This window comes from Phyllobates terribilis, unplaced genomic scaffold (assembly GCF_046119375.1).
Source record: "Phyllobates terribilis strain yellow unplaced genomic scaffold, ASM4611937v1 Scaffold_8__6_contigs__length_399053987, whole genome shotgun sequence".
In the NCBI taxonomy this organism is placed as follows: domain Eukaryota; kingdom Metazoa; phylum Chordata; class Amphibia; order Anura; family Dendrobatidae; genus Phyllobates; species Phyllobates terribilis.
In genome coordinates this window covers 302,859,696-302,876,203 of record NW_027362768.1, presented here as the reverse complement: position 1 = coordinate 302,876,203, position 16,508 = coordinate 302,859,696, and positions in this window count along the sequence as shown.

Genomic DNA, 16,508 nt, shown 5'->3' with positions numbered 1-16,508 from the left:
ATAATTTTTATCTGCATCTAACCCAGCCAATACTTTTGGGCTAATACCACAGTTTGGCCCCTCAGCTCAGCTCGGTTCCCATTTATTGTTTTTTGTGCAAACAACTCCAGAGTTGTGAATTAGTTAACCACCAAAATGAGTGGAAAAGGGCCTGCTGCTGGTGGAAAGGGGAATAGGCTTGTTGGGAAGGGAAAAAAATGTTGCGTCTGTGGGGTAGGTGTTAAAGCAACAGTAACATCTGCAGAACAAAGAGCATCTTCCAGCCAAACTAAGATGTCTACTTCTTTTAGCGGACAATGTGATAAGATCCCTTTCTTACGGCCACACCAATCGCTACAAATTCTAGATGAGGCACAAAAACAGCAGGTGCTTCAACGGATATCAAGTGCTCCTTTAAGTGGGCTCTCCTCCACCTCAACTTCAACATCACAAATACTCCAGTCCTCAGAGGTGTCACCCCTATCGCACTTGCTTCCTCACAGCTCCCAAGTCTCCAGCTGCCCGTCTGAGTATGGGGTAGAACAGATGGTTGAGTCTGCAGAGCTGTTTACTCATACTATAGCCTTGGAATCAGAGGTCGGCTCCAGAGCTTCTGTGAATCCAGACGAGGAAATGATCTGCACTGATGCCCAGAATCTTTATGAGTCGGATCCAGGACCAGACGCAGAAGTTTCTGACCATAATGTAGACCCTCGTTCCCAAACTGTAACTCCTGTTGGTGGAGACAATGAGGAAGACGATGATGAGACTCAAATACCTGATTGGAGCCACAACTTTAGTTTTTTGTCAGGGCAGGAACAGGTTGGCTCTGAGGACGACGGGTGTGATAACACACAGGGTGATGATGATGAGGTTGGAGATCCCACTTACTGTCAACCCACAGTCAGCCAAGAGATGAGGTCAGCAGAGGAGGTGGAGGAGGATGCTAGTGACGACGAGGTCAGGTTGCGCCTTCCTGGACAGAGACGTAGTACTGGAAGCAAGTCAACAACTGCATCCTCAAACACAACCCTGCCTCTGACCACAAGTCGTGGTGGCTCTTCAGGTCGCATGGGTGCTAAGCCTTGCATAGCCTGTGCATTTTTTCAGATCGATAAAGATGACCCAACTCGTGTTATCTGTAACATTTGTCAGCAAAAACTAAGTAGAGGCCAAAAAATACATAGTTTGAGTACTTCATGCATGAACCGGCACATGGATATGAAGCATAAGTTGCAGTGGGAAACTCACTGTGCTACAATGCGGCCTAGCTGGCCGGGCCAACCACCGTCTGCCACATCTTGTGCATCCGCGGCCTCTTCATCCTCTGTGACTGGGGGGACAGCGGTCACACCTGTTTTGGGACGCAGACCTGCCACCTCTTTACCCGCAACAGCCAGCGTGATTGGCAGGTCATCATTTTCTTTGGAGGTGGAAACACCAGCTGGTGTTCAGCGCTGTCCGACATCGATAGCACCACCTTTGGATCAAGGCAACCTAACATGTCCGCCTGCATCTTCCTCACAGACCGGCAGTTTGCCGGGCACACCTTCTCAACCCGGTCTAAGCACAACAGCCAGCCCTCGGTCCCTGAGATGTGGACAAGTAAAAGACCATTTCCTCCTAGCCATGAGAAATCTAAGAGGTTGAATTTCACCATCTGCAAGCTCTTGGCTACAGAAATGCTGCCTTTCCGCCTGGTGGACACAGAGGATTTTCGAGACCTTATGTCCGTCGCAGTGCCCCAGTACCAGATGCCCAGTCGGCACTACTTCTCAAAGAAAGGTGTGCCTGCTCTCCACCAGCATGTCGCACACAACATCACCGCTTCTTTGAGAAACTCTGTGTGTGACAGGGTGCATTTCACCACAGACACTTGGACAAGTAGGCATGGACAGGGGCGTTACATGTCGCTGACTGGGCACTGGGTAACTATGGTGACAGCAGGACAAGGGGCTGCTGTCCAAGTCTTGCCGTCCCCACGAGTTGTGCGTCAATCCTCTTTATCTCAAAGTTCCTCCACTGCTTCGGCCTCCTCAACCTCCTATCGGTCCTCCACCTGCACCCAAAGCTTGTCTGGTCATGCCACAAGCTTTCTAACTGCGCAGAAGGGATCCTGCACACCTCCTTACTATGCTGGCAGCAGGGCTCAACGTCATCAGGCGGTTTTTACTTTGAAATGTCTGGGAAATGTGAGTCACACAGCTGAGGAGATGTGGTCAGCTCTGGAGAACCAGTTTCATGAATGGTTGTCTCCACTGGACCTGAAACCAGGGAAGGCCGTGTGCGACAATGCTGCAAACCTGGGTACGGCCCTTCGCCGGGGCAATGTCACACACGTGCCTTGTATGGCTCACGTGTTGAACCTGGTTGTCCAGCAATTTTTAGTCCACTATCCCGGACTAGATGGCCTTCTGCAGAGGGCACGGTCGCTGTGTGCTCACTTCCGCTGTTCGCATCCCGCAGCTCAGTGACTTACATCTCTACAGAAGTCGTTGGGCCTGCCACTTCACCGGTTAAAATGCGATGTGCCTACCCGGTGGAATTCAACTCTGCACATGTTGCAACGACTGTCGCAGCACCGACAAGCCCTGGTCCAATACGTTCTGACGTATAGCCTGGGCCAACGAGATCCAGAGGTGCGGCAAATCACGCTGGAGGAGTGGTCTCAGATCAGGGACCTATGCACCCTTCTGCACAGTTTTGAAATGGAGACGAAGATGTTTAGTGCTGACAATGCCATTATCAGCATGACTATTCCGGTGATTTACATGCTGGAGCACATGTTAAACAGAATTCGGAGTCAGGTGGTGGCACAAGAGGAGGTGGAGGAAGTAGAGGAGGAGGAGTTGTATGCGGAAGGGCTAACATCTGCAAGGTCCAGACGGTCGGCAGCACCAAGGCGGCAGGCATGTGAGGGTGGGGGGATGGTTTTACCAGGGTGCATGGTAGCAGCCAAACTAGTGAGGAAGGTGCAGGAGCCCAGGAAGAAGTGGAGGACGAACTGATGGAAGACTCATCAGATGAGGGAGACCTTGATCATATTTCTGTTGTGCTAGGTTGGGGGGAGAGGACAGAGGAAGGAAGCATGATTGTTACCTCGCCACCAACACAACAGGGACTTGGTGCTCCTGGATGCGTAAGACACTTGAGTGCCTTCTTGCTGCACTACCTGCAACATGACCCTCGAATTGTGAGAATTAGAAATAATCCTGACTACTGGGTTGCCACACTGTTAGATCCCCGGTACAAAAGTAAATTTGCCGAAATTATTCCTGCCATAGAAAAGGATGCACGCATGCAGGAGTATCAGCAGAGACTGTTGCAGAATCTTACATGTGCTTTTCCACAAAACACAGTGGTGCACGTAGTGAATCTCACAGTTCCAACTTGCCAACCGTGGGACCGTCGAGTGTTCAGCACTCAAGCCATAACAGAAACACAGTATCTGCTGGTAACATCAATTTTGCGGAATCATTTCACCACTTTTTTAGCCCATCCTTTGCAAGGCCACAGGAGACAAGAAGTCTGACACATAGTCAAGGCCTAGAGACGATGGTACAGGAGTATCTCCAAGTAAACATTGAAGCCATGACTGTGTCACTGGACCCTTGCTCTTTTTGGGCTTCCAATCTGGATAAATGGCCGGAGCTCGTCACTTACGCCTTGGAGATCTTGTCATGCCCTGCAGCCAGCGTTCTATCTGAACGTGTGTTCAGCGCTGCTGGTGGTGTGCTGACAGATAAGCGCACACGGCTCTCCACTGATAATGTAGACAGACTCATGTTCATAAAGATGAACAAATCATGGATCCGAAACGACTTTTCTACCCCTGTGTCATCCTGGGGAGAATAAAAGCTTGATGATTTGTTAAAATCACCTCACCAACCATTTTAAGCTTTAAAATTACTAATCATGTTTATCTGTATCTTGGCTGGAAAATAATTTGGGCTTTGTAGCAGTGTGCAGTACTGATTCCATTAGGCCATCTATACTAAGCTCCTCCAGATTTAAAATTACTAATCATGTTTATCTGTATCTTGGCTGGAAAATAATTTGGGCTTTGTAGCAGTGTGCAGTAGTGTTGAGCCACCCCCGTAGTGTTCGAGTTCGGTTCGGTTCGTAGAACACCCGTGTGTTCGCCGAACTGTTCGTCGAACACCTTCAAACACCGTTAAAACCAATGGCAGGCAAACAAAAACACATAGAAACACATAGAAAACACCTTCAAAGGTGTCCAAAAGCTGACAAACTGCTCAGAAGACACAACTAACACATGGAAAAGTGACAAGTACATATAGTCATGCGAAAAGAAAAGAGGTGGAGGAGTAAAAGGAGGGGGAGACACAGATATAGGCATGTCATGCCCTTCTAAAATCCAAAAAGTGAGAAGCCGACATGTTCAGTCTGCTCCTGCCCGTGCCACCTCCGTGTCGCCGGGTTTGTGCCAGAGCCGCGGTGAACCCTGACGGCCAGGCCCCCTCTCCCAATACTGGTGCCTGTCCGCTGGTGGGTCGAGCGAGCCCCCCTGTGGTGGAGGCAGCTCTAAGCTTTTTAATTTAAATTGTCTCTCTAATTTGAATGAATACACTTTAAATTCATTTACAAGGATCTATTGGAGGGCAAGTCTCATGCCAGCAGCCGCGTAATTCCAGCTCCAGTAGCGTCCACTAAAGCTGCTGCAGTTAAAAAGCTTTTATAAGGATCGAGCTCGGCTGTCCACCGCAAGGCATCCTACTGCCCGTCCCAGCCCCTATGCCTTGGGGTGCCTCCTGATGCTCTTCACTGAGTATCCCGTGGTCCCGAAGCATTTCCTTTGAAAAAATTAAGTGTCCAAACTACAGGTGGTGTAGCTTGCTTAACAGCCGGGATAATCCGCTGACTAGCAGACACTGCTACTAGGCACAAAGTATTTCCTGGGCTAGATGCAGTTAAAAATTTGTAATTAGATACTCTCGTTGGATGCTGAGAAGGCATTCCATAGAGTCTCCTGGCATGCCATATATGATTCTCTTAAAAAGCTTAGGGTAGGGGTCTAGGGGACCCTTTTATAGCCAAAATCACGGCCCTGTATCACAATACGTCACCTAGGCTGAAGATAAATGGAACTGTAGCACCCTGAGGGCTCGGTTGCTACAGAGGTATTTCACCTCACCCAGAGGTGTGACATCTCACTCTCAGGTAAGGATGGAGTGTGGATCAGGACCCGACACCTGCATGCATTACACCACATTGCCGTGGGGCAGGGCGACCAATATGCCTCTGAGATGGGCACGACAGTCCCTGTCCCTGGCTGGAGTGGGTGGAGGGAACACTGAGGAAGGGGAGCCCTGTAGTGCAGGAGCAGCGAGGAAGCAGTTCCTGGGTGCATTGAGAAGGGAGTATAAAAGGTGGGCACCATCTTAGTTCAGTGCAGCGAAGTCTGAGCAGAAGTGGCAGGGAGCATGGGCTCTGCATGAGCTCTGCTCCGGAGGCGGGCCTAGTAACAGAGGCCCAGGCCTGGAAGAGGGAGAAGGAAGGAAGAGGAGCGGAGAAGGCTCCAGGAACGAGGAATGAAGGGATCCCAGGGGTGCGGACGGGCGAGTCGCCACCGCACGCCCGAATCCACCTGCGTGGAGGGGTCAGGCCAAAGGGGGAGACCGGTCCCCGAAACTAGTGGAGGCAGGAAACGACCCTCAGCTAGAAACCGGAGGCTCTGACACTTTATGTGGCGCAGCCCCTCGCTACACCCGCTAGGAAGGCACCACATAGGGTCAGGGAAACTGGCGCCAAGTTTACCAAGAGGAGGCCCGAGGCAGCCGGACAGAAGGGTTGGTAAGAAAGGCCAGACAAAGGACACACAAAGGGGGTCCTGTGAAGCGCTCCAAAGTTATCTGGGAGTTGTCTGAGCCCCTCACCTGGTGAGCACAGTACGACGTGGGCAGCCGTTACCTGCAGACGTGGTCTGGATAATAAGAACTGTGAGTAAAGGCCCTGGACTGCATCACTGACTCCGTGTCGTTACTGCTGCTGCCCTGCACCATCACCCCCATCCTCCGCATACACTGCCCTGAGGCTATACTCCTCCCGTGGGGAGTTATGCTACGCTCTGCTGCACCCACAACACCAGCCTCAGCGGTCTGCCCTGCAGCGGCGGTTCACTCTGACCGCAATCCACGGGTGGCGTAGTCGGACATTTAAACATCAAAACCACATAAATAGTTCCGCCACTGGTTTGACCACCCTGAGCCACGGAACTGGGTCGCCGCCATGAAGACTACAACCACCAGCATCCACCGAAAAGGGTCCGGCTCCGGGTGTCCCAAGGCCCAGGGGGTGCATCAGAACATTTTCATCACCTTTCACAATCACCAATGGGACAAGGCAGGGATGTCCTCTGTCCCCTCTCTTATACATCCTAGTGACGGAGCACCTGCTCTCATCAATTCGCCATAACCCCAATATTAGGTGGATTGAGGTGGGAGGCACCAAGTACAAGTGCTCTCTATTTGCTGATGATGTCCTAGTATATATCACTCAATCACATATATCCATCCATGCTGTTATGGCTGAAATAGATCACTTTGTTACATGGTCAAATTTTAAAATCAATGCAGCGAAGTCTGAGGCCCTCGATGTCTCCCTCCCCAAATCCATATAGGATTCCATCCAGTCCAACTTTCCCTTTGCCTGACCCTCACAGGGTATCAAATACTTAGGAATTCCTATTCATAGAGACCTCTCCCATCTATGTTATCTTAATTTTGGGCCCTTTATTGAACAACTCCATACAGACCACGGTTGGCAAGTTAGAACTGTAAGATTCACTACGTGAACCACTGGTGTTTTGTGGAAAAGCACATGTACACTGTGTTCCAAATTATTATGCAAAAAGTGTTTAGGAGTGATAAGGGAAGAATTTGTTTGTTTGTCAGTTAAACTCATTGATGGTGATGTGTGTCAGGGCTCTTTATATCACTGTAAGCAATTGCAGACACCTGTGCTAATTAGTTTGGCAGGTGTGTCCAATGAAAGGCAAGACTACTTAAGAAGGCTGTCTCACATTATTAAGCAGCCTACATTTTCTGCCAAAATGGGAAAGAAAAAGGATGTGTCGGCTGCTGAGAAGCAACAAATTGTGGAGTGTTTAGGTCAAGGCATGACTACAATCAACATTGTGCGATGATCAGGATGAAGTGTCTTGGCAATCAAGAAGTATGTTGCTGATTCACAGTACACACGTGTGCGTGCTGATAAGGGCAAATTGAGGACTCTTTCCTACAGGCAATTACGTCAGATTAAAAGAGCAGCGGCAAAAAAGCCTTGTCATAGCAACAGACAAGTTTTTGAAGCTGCTGGTGCCTCCAACGTCCCCCAAACAACAAGATGCAGGGTCCTTCAGAGGTTTGCAGCTGTGCATACGCCATCCTGTCGACCTCCTCTATACACTTCACACAAGCAGAAATGGCTCCAGTGGGCTAAACATTACATGAAGACTGATTTCAAAACTGTTTTGTTCACGGATGAGTGCCGTACAGTGCTCGATGGTCCAGATGGATGGAGTGGAGGATGGCTGGTTGATGGACACCCCACGCAAACACGGCTACAGCGCCAACAAGGAGGAGGTGGAGTAATGTTTTGGGCTGGAATCATGGGGAGAGAGATTGTCGGCCCCTTTAGGATCCCTGAAGGTGCTAAAGATGAACTCCATAATGTATGTGGATTTTCTCAAACAGCACTTCCTGCCATGGTTCAAGAAGAAGAACCGTGTATTTCACAGCAAGATCATTTTTTTGCATGATAATGCACCATCTCATGCTGCACATAAAACATCTGCATCTCTGGCTGATATGGGCATAAAAGGGGACAAACTTATGGTGTGACCCCCATGCTCCCCTGACCTCTACCCCATTCAGAACCTCTGGAGCATCATCAAAAGGAGTCTCTATGATGGCGGGAGGCAGTTCACATCTAAGCAACAGCTCTGGTAGGGTATTCTGTCCTCATGCAAAACAATTGAAGCAGAAACCATCCAAAACCTAACAAATTCAATGGACGAGAGAGTTCAGAAGCTCCTTTCGAACAAGGGGTCCTATATGAAAATGTAATATCACCTAGAATAAAGTTTTGAGTTGAAAACTGTTTGATTTCAGTTTCTAATAACCTGCTAATGCTTATAATTTCAAAAATGACAATTTTTTTGGTCTTTATTAAAATGAAAAGGTTGATGGAAAAGTTTGGGGGATATAAGAGTGTGGCAACCCAGTAGTCATGATTACTTCGAATTCTGACAATATGAGGGTCATGTTGCAGGTAGTGCAGCAAGAAGGCACTTATGTGTCTTGTGCATCTCGGAGCCCCAAAATTATTTTCCGGGCTAGATGCAGCTAAAAATTATTATTAATTTTAAATCTGGTGGAGCTTAGTATAGATGGCCTAATAGGATCAGTGCTGCACACTGCTACAAAGCCCAAATTATTTTCCAGCCAAGATACAGATAAACATGATTAGTAATTTTAAATCTGGTGGAGCTTATTATAGATGGCCTAATAGAATCAGTGCTGCACACTGCTACAAAGCCCAAATTATTTTCCAGCCAAGATACAGATAAACATGATTAGTAATTTGAAAGCTTAAAACGGTTGGTAGGGTGATTTTAACCAATCATCAAGCTTTAACTCTCCCCAGGATGACACAGGGGTAGAAAAGTCGTTTCGGATCCATGATTTGTTCATCTTTATGAACGTGAGTCTGTCTACATTATCAGTGGAGAGCCGCGTGCGCTTATCTGTCAGCACACCACCAGCAGCGCTGAACACACGTTCAGACAGAACGCTGGCTGCGGGGCATGACAAGATCTCCAAGGCGTAAGTGGCTAGCTCCGGCCATTTATCCAGATTGGAAGCCCAAAAAGAGCAAGGGTCCAGTGACACAGTCATGGCTTCAATGTTTACTTGGAGATACTCCTGTACCATCGTCTCTAGGCGTTGACTATGTGTCAGACTTCTTGTCTCCTGTGGCCTTGCAAAGGATGGGCTAAAAAAGTGGTGAAATGATTCCGCAAAATTGATGTTACCAGCAGATACTGTGGTTCTGTTACGGTTTGAGTGCTGAACACTTGACGGTCCCACGGTTGGCAAGTTGGAACTGTGAGATTCACTACGTGCACCACTGGTGTTTTGTGGAAAAGCACATGTAAGATTCTGCAACAGTCTCTGCTGATACTCCTGCATGCGTGCATTCCTTTCTATGGCAGGAATAATTTCGGCAAATTTACTTTTGTACCGGGGATCTAACAGTGTGGCAACCCAGTAGTCAGGATTATTTCTAATTCTCACAATTCGAGGGTCATGTTACAGGTAGTGCAGCAAGAAGGCACTCATGTGTGTTGCGCATCCAGGAGCACCAAGTCCCTGTTGTGTTGGTGGCGAGGTAACAATCATGCTTCCTTCCTCTGTCCTCTCCCCCCAACCTAGCACAACAGAAATGTGATCAAGTTCTCCCTCATCTGATGAGTCTTCCATTAGTTCGTCCTCCACTTCTTCCTGGGCTCCTGCACCTTCCTCACTAGTTTGGCTGCTACCATGCGCCCCGGTAAAACCATCTCCCCCACCCTCACATGCCTGCCGCCTTGGTGCTGCCGACCGTCTGGACCTTGCAGATGTTAGCCCTTCCGCATACAACTCCTCCTCCTCTACTTCCTCCACCTCCTCTTGTGCCACCACCTGACTCCGAATTCTGTTTAACATGTGCTCCAGCATGTAAATCACCGGAATAGTCATGCTGATAATGGCATCGTCAGCACTAAACATCTTCGTCGCCATTTCAAACCTGTGCAGAAGGGTCCCTGATCTGAGACCACTCCTCCAGCGTGATTTGCCCCACCTCTGGATCTCGTTGGCCCAGGCTATACGTCAGAACTTATTGCACCAGGGCTTGTCGGTGCTGCCACAGTCGCTGCAACATGTGCAGAGTTGAATTCCACCGGGTAGGCACATCGCATTTTAGCCGGTGAAGTGGCAGGCCCAACGACTTCTGTAGAGATGTAAGTCGCTGAGCTGCGGGATGCGAACGGCGGAAGTGAGCACACAGCGACCGTGCCCTCTGCAGAAGGCCATCTAGTCCGGGATAGTGGGCTAAAAATTTATGGACAACCAGGTTCAACACGTGAGCCATACAAGGCACGTGTGTGACATTGCCCCGGCGAAGGGCCGCACCCAGGTTTGCAGCATTGTCGCACACGGCCTTCCCTGGTTTCAGGTCCAGTGGAGACAACCATTCATGAAATTGGTTCTCCAGAGCTGACCACAACTCCTCAGCTGTGTGACTCACAATTCCCAGACATTTCAAAGTAAAAACCGCCTGATGACGTTGAGCCCTACTGCCAGCATAGTAAGGAGGTGTGCAGGATCCCTTCTGCGCAGTTAGAAAGCTTGTGGCATGACCAGACAGGCTTTGGGTGCAGGTGGAAGACCGAGAGGAGGTTGAGGAGGCAGAAGCAGTGGAGGAACTTTGACATAAAGAGGATTGACGCACAACTCGTGGGGACGGCAAGACTTGGACAGCAGCCCCTTGTCCTGCTGTCACCATTGTTACCCAGTGCCCAGTCAGCGACATGTAACGCCCCTGTCCATGCCTACTCGTCCAAGTGTCTGTGGTGAAATGCACCCTGTCACACACAGAGTTTCTCAAAGAAGCGGTGATGTTGTGTGCGACATGCTGTTGGAGCGCAGGCACACCTTTCTTTGAGAAGTAGTGCCGACTGGGCATCTTGTACTGGGGCACTGCGACGGACATAAGGTCTCGAAAATCCTCTGTGTCCACCAGGCGGAAAGGCAGCATTTCTGTAGCCAAGAGCTTGCAGATGGTGAAATTCAACCTCTTAGCTTTCTCATGGCTAGTAGGAAATGGTCTTTTACTTGTCCACATCTGAGGGACCGAGGGCTGGCTATTGTGCTTAGACGGGGTTGATAAGGGTGTCCCCGGCAAACTGCCGGTCTGTGAGGAAGATGCAGGCGGACATGTTAGGTTGCCTTGATCCAATGGTGGTGCTATCGAAGTCGGACAGCGCTCAACACCAGCTGGTGTTACCACCTCCAAAGAAAATGATGACCTGCCAATCACGCTGGCTGTTGCGGGTAAAGAGGTGGCAGGTCTGCGCCCCAAAACAGGTGTGACTGCTGTCCCCCCAGTCACAGAGGATGAGGAGGCCGCGGATGCACAAGATATGGCAGACGGTGGTTGGCCCGGCCGGCTAGGCCGCATTGTAGCACACTGAGCTTCCCACTGCAACTTACGCTTCATGTCCATGTGCCGGTTCATGCATGAAGTACTCAAACTATGTATTTTTTGGCCTCTACTTAGCTTTTGCTGACAAATGTTACAGATAACACGAGTTGGGTCATCTTTATCGATCTGAAAAAATGCCCAGGCTATGCAAGGCTTAGCATCCATGCGACCTGAAGAGCCACCACGACTTGTGGTGAGAGGCAGAGTTGTGTTTGAGGATGCAGTTGTTGACGTGCTTCCAGTACTACGTCTCTGTCCAGGAAGGCGCAACCTGACTTCGTCGTCACTAGCATCTTCCTCCACCTCCTCTGCTGACCTCATCTCTTGGCTGACTGTGGGTTGACAGTAAGTGGGATCTCCAACCTCATCATCATCACCCTGTGCGTTATCACACCCGTCGTCCTCAGAGCCAACCTGTTCCTGCCCTGACAAAAAACTAAAGTTGTCGCTCCAATCAGGTATTTGAGTCTCATCATCGTCTTCCTCATTGTCTCCACCAACAGGAGTTACAGTTTGGGAATGAGGGTCTACATTATGGTCAGAACCTTCTGCGTCTGGTCCTCATAAAGATTCTGGGCATCAGTGCAGATCATTTCCTCGTCTGGATTCACAGAAGCGCTGGAGTCGACCTCTGATTCCCAGGCTATAGTATGAGTAAACAGCTCTGCAGACTCAACCATCTGTTCTACCTCATACTCAGACGGGCAGCTGGAGATTTGGGAGCTGTGAGGAAGCAAGTGCGATTGGGGTGACACCTTTGAGGACTGGAGTATTTGTGATGTTGAAGTTGATGTGGAGGAGAGCCCACTTAAAGGAGCACTTGATATCCGTTGAAGCACCTGCTGTTTTTGTGCCTCATCTGGAATTTGTAGCGATTGGCGTGGCCGTAAGAAAGGGATCTTATCACATTGTCCGCTAAAAGAAATATACATTTTAGTTTGGCTGGAAGATGGTCTTTCTTCTGCAGATGTTACTGTTGCTTTAACACCTACCCCACGGACACAACCTTTTTTCCCCTTCCACCAGCAGCAGGCCTTTTTCCACTCATTTTGGTGGTTAACTAATTCACAACTCTGGAGTTGTTTGCACAAAAAAACAATGGATGGGAACCGAGCAGAGCTGAGTGGCCAAACTGTGGTATTAGGCCAAAACTATTGGCTGGGTTAGATGCAGAAAAAAATTATATTCGATTTGCAACCTGATGGAGGTCAGTATAGATGGACTAATAGAACAAGTCCCACACACTGCTAGAAGGCCAAATATTTTTTCAGAGGTAGATGCAGAAAAAAAATATATTCAGTTTGCAACCTGATGGAGGTCAGTACAGATGGACTAATAGAGAAAGTCCCACACACTGCTAGAAGGCCAAATATTTTTTCAGAGCTAGATGCAGACAAAAAATTATTTTGAATTTGCAACCTGATGGAGGTCTGTATAGATGGATTAATAGAACAAGTCCCACACACAGCTAGTAGCCCAATATTTTTTCAGAGGTAGATGCAGAAAAAAATTATTTTTAATTTGCAACCTGATGGAGGTCAGTATAGATGGACTAATAGAGAAAGTCCCACACACTGCTAGAAGGCCAAATATTTTTTCAGAGCTAGATGCAGAAAAAAATTATATTCAGTTTGCAACCTGATGGAGGTCAGTATAGATGGACTAATACAACAAGTCCCACACACAGCTAGAAGCCCAAATATTTTTTCAGAGGTAGATGCAGATAAAAATTATTTTTAATTTGCAACCTGATGGAGGTCAGTATAGATGGACTAATAGAGAAAGTCCCACACACTGCTAGAAGGCCAAATATTTTTTCAGAGCTAGATGCAGAAAAAAATTATATTCAGTTTGCAACCTGATGGAGGTCAGTATAGATGGACTAATAGAACAAGTCCCACACACTGCTAGAAGCCCAAATATTTTTTCAGAGCTAGATGCAGAAAAAAATTATATTCAATTTGCAACCTGATGGAGGTCAGTATAGATGGACTAATAGAATGTTGCTATGCCCAAAATATTTTACTTCACTAGGTGCTGTAAAAAAATTGGTATTCTATACACAGGTGGTATATCTTGCAACACAGATAGGCTACTCCACTGACTAACACACTCTGCAATAGGCCAAAAAGGATTAGCTTTGCTAGATTCAGCCAAATGCTGTGAAAAAAACTTGCACAGCACTGGCACAGACCTGCCTGGCAAAAACTGATAGGAACTGATGTAACCTAGTCCTGAAAAGGACTGCAATTACAATTAGTCTTTACTCCCACAATCTATCTATTTAAGAGCACAGACCTGCCTGATAAAAGTCGTAGGAAATGCTGTAACCTAGTCCTTAAAAGGACTGCAATCACAACTATTCCCTACTCCCAAGCTATCTGTAGATTTGTGCGAAAATTGGCTTGAAATTAACAAGGTATAGCGCACACAGCAACAGCGGTGCCGTCTAACACGCAGCTGCAGCAGTGAGAAAATGGTGGCGACGGGGAAAATGGCTTGGTCTTATAGGGCAAGGACATGTGACATACACTGCCAATGACACATGCCCTTGCTCGTGTGTGCGCTGCTGATAGGCTGACAGATTGCACCTCCCCACTGTAAATGCGGGAATGAGAAAAAAAAATGGAGATCTTCATTATTCCTGCAGAGATCCATCCCCTGCCCCTCCCCCCACCCCGCTGTACACTCAAACTGCGTATTAACATTAATTTTCATCATTACTGAGAAAAAATCCAGTTATGATTTTGGTGCACTAACAGTTATCGAACATAACCTCGAACAGCCGAATTTTTCTCAAATCGTTCGTGTTCGCCGAACGGCTCGAACACCGCCCAAAACAGCTCGAATTTGAGATTGGCGAGCAGTTCAAGTAGAACAACGCTCATCTCTAGAGTGCAGTACTGATTCTATTAGGTCATCTATACTAAGCTCCACCAGATTTAAAATTACTAATCATGTTTATCTGTATCTTGGCTGGAAAATAATTTGGGCTTTGAAGCAGTGTGCAGTACTGATTCTATTAGGCCATCTATACTAAGCTCCACCAGATTTAAAATTACTAATCATGTTTATCTGTATCTTTGCTGGAAAATAATTTGGGCTTTGTAGCAGTGTGCAGTACTTATTCTATTAGGCCATCTATACAAAGCTCCACCAGCATTCAAATTAATAATAATTTTTAGCTGCATCTAGCCCGGAAAATAATTTTGGGTCTCCTAGATGGGCAAGACACATGAGTGCCTTCTTGCTGCACTACCTGCAACATGACCCTCAGATTGTCAGAATTCGAAGTAATCCTGACTACTGGTTTGCCACACTCTTAGATCCCCCAAACTTTTCGATCAACCTTTTCATTTTAATAAAGAACAAAAAAATGGTCATTTTTGAAATTATAAGCATTAGCAAGTTATTACAAACTGAAATCAAACAGTTTTCAACTCAAAACTTTTTTCTAGGTGATGTTACATTTGCACATAGGACCACTTGGTCGAAAGGAGCTTCTCAACTCTCTCGTCCATTGAATTTGTCAGGTTTTGGATGGTTTCTGCTTCAATTGTTTTGCATGAGGACAGAATACCCTCCCAGAGCTGTTGCTTAGATGTGAACTACCTCCCGCCATCATAGACACTCCTTTTGATGATGCTCCAGAGGTTCTGAATGGGTTTGAGGTCAGGGGAGCATGGGGGTCACACCATAAGTTTGTCCCCTTTTATGCCCATATCAGCCAGAGATGCAGATGTGTTATGTGCAGCATGAGACGGTGCATTATCATGTATGAAAATGATCTTGCTGTGGAATACACGGTTCTTCTTCTTGAACCATGGCAGGAAGTGCTGTTTGAGAAACTCCACATACATTATGGAGTTTATCTTTACCCCTTCATGGATCCTAAAGGGGCCGACAATCTCTCTCCCCATGATTCCAGCCCAAAACATTATTCCACCTCATCCGTGTTGGCGCTGTTGCCGTGTTTGCGCGGGGTGTCCATCAACCAGCCATCCTCCACTCCATCCATCTGGACCATCGAGCGTTGCACGGCACTCATCGATGAACAAAACAGTTTTGAAGTCAGTCTTCATGTATTGTTTGGCCCACTGGAGCCGTTTCTGCTTGTGTGCAGTGGATAGAGGAGGTCGACAGGATGGCTTACGCATAGCTGCAAACCTCTGAAGGACTCTGCATATTGTTGTTCGGGGGACGTTGGAGGCACCAGAAGCTTCAAAAACTTGTCTGCTGCTATGACAAGGCTTTTTTGCCGCTGCTCTTTTAACCTGACGTAATTGCCTGGAGGAAAGAGTCCTCAATTTTCCCTTATCAGCACGCACACGTGTATACTGTGAATCAGCAACATACTTCTTGATTGTGCGATGATCAGGATGAAGTGTCTTGGCAATGTTGATTGTAGTCATGCCTTGACCTAAACACTCCACAATTTGTTGTTTCTCAGCAGTCGACACACCCTTTTTCTTTCCCATTTTGGCAGAAAATGTAGGCTGCTTAATAATGTGGGACAGCCTTCTTAAGTAGTCTTGCCTTTCATTGGACACACCTGCCAAACTAATTAGCACAGGTGTCTGCAATTGCTTAAAGTGATATAAAGAGTAGAGATGAGCGGTGTTCGACTAGAACTGTTCGCCAATCTCAAATTCGAGCTGTTTTGGGCGGTGTTCGAGTTGTTCGACGAACCCGAACGATTTACAAAAAATTCGGCTGTTCGAGGTTATGTTCGATAACTGTTCGTGCACCAAAAGCGTGTCCTGCATGTCTGGCGCTATTTAGAGCACCAATCATGCAGGGATTGTCTGCCACTCACTGTAATGCCACAGCCATGGTGGTTGTGGCATTAGAGTGATTGCCCAAATCGATGGGAATAGTGCCAACAGTGAAACTTGAAAAGCCGGCAATTCATCAGCGGCATACACCGGTACCCGACAATTTAGAACCGAAAGAATAGAGCTTCACACATAGATTAGATAGATATAAACATGTCAGCCACATATATATGAAGTACAGTGAAAGTGCTGCTTACTGTACTTGTCATTTAGCGTAAAGGATTTATCAAAAAAAATAATAGTGTTTTCATGCACCGTCTCTTTAAAAAAGCCGGCCGGCAATTCAGCAGCGGTACCCGACAATTTAGAATAGAAGGAATAGAGAATCACACATAGATTAGATAGATAGAAACATGTCAGTCACATATATATGAAGTACAGTGACAGTGTTGCTTACTGTACTTGTCATTTAGTGTAAAGGATTTA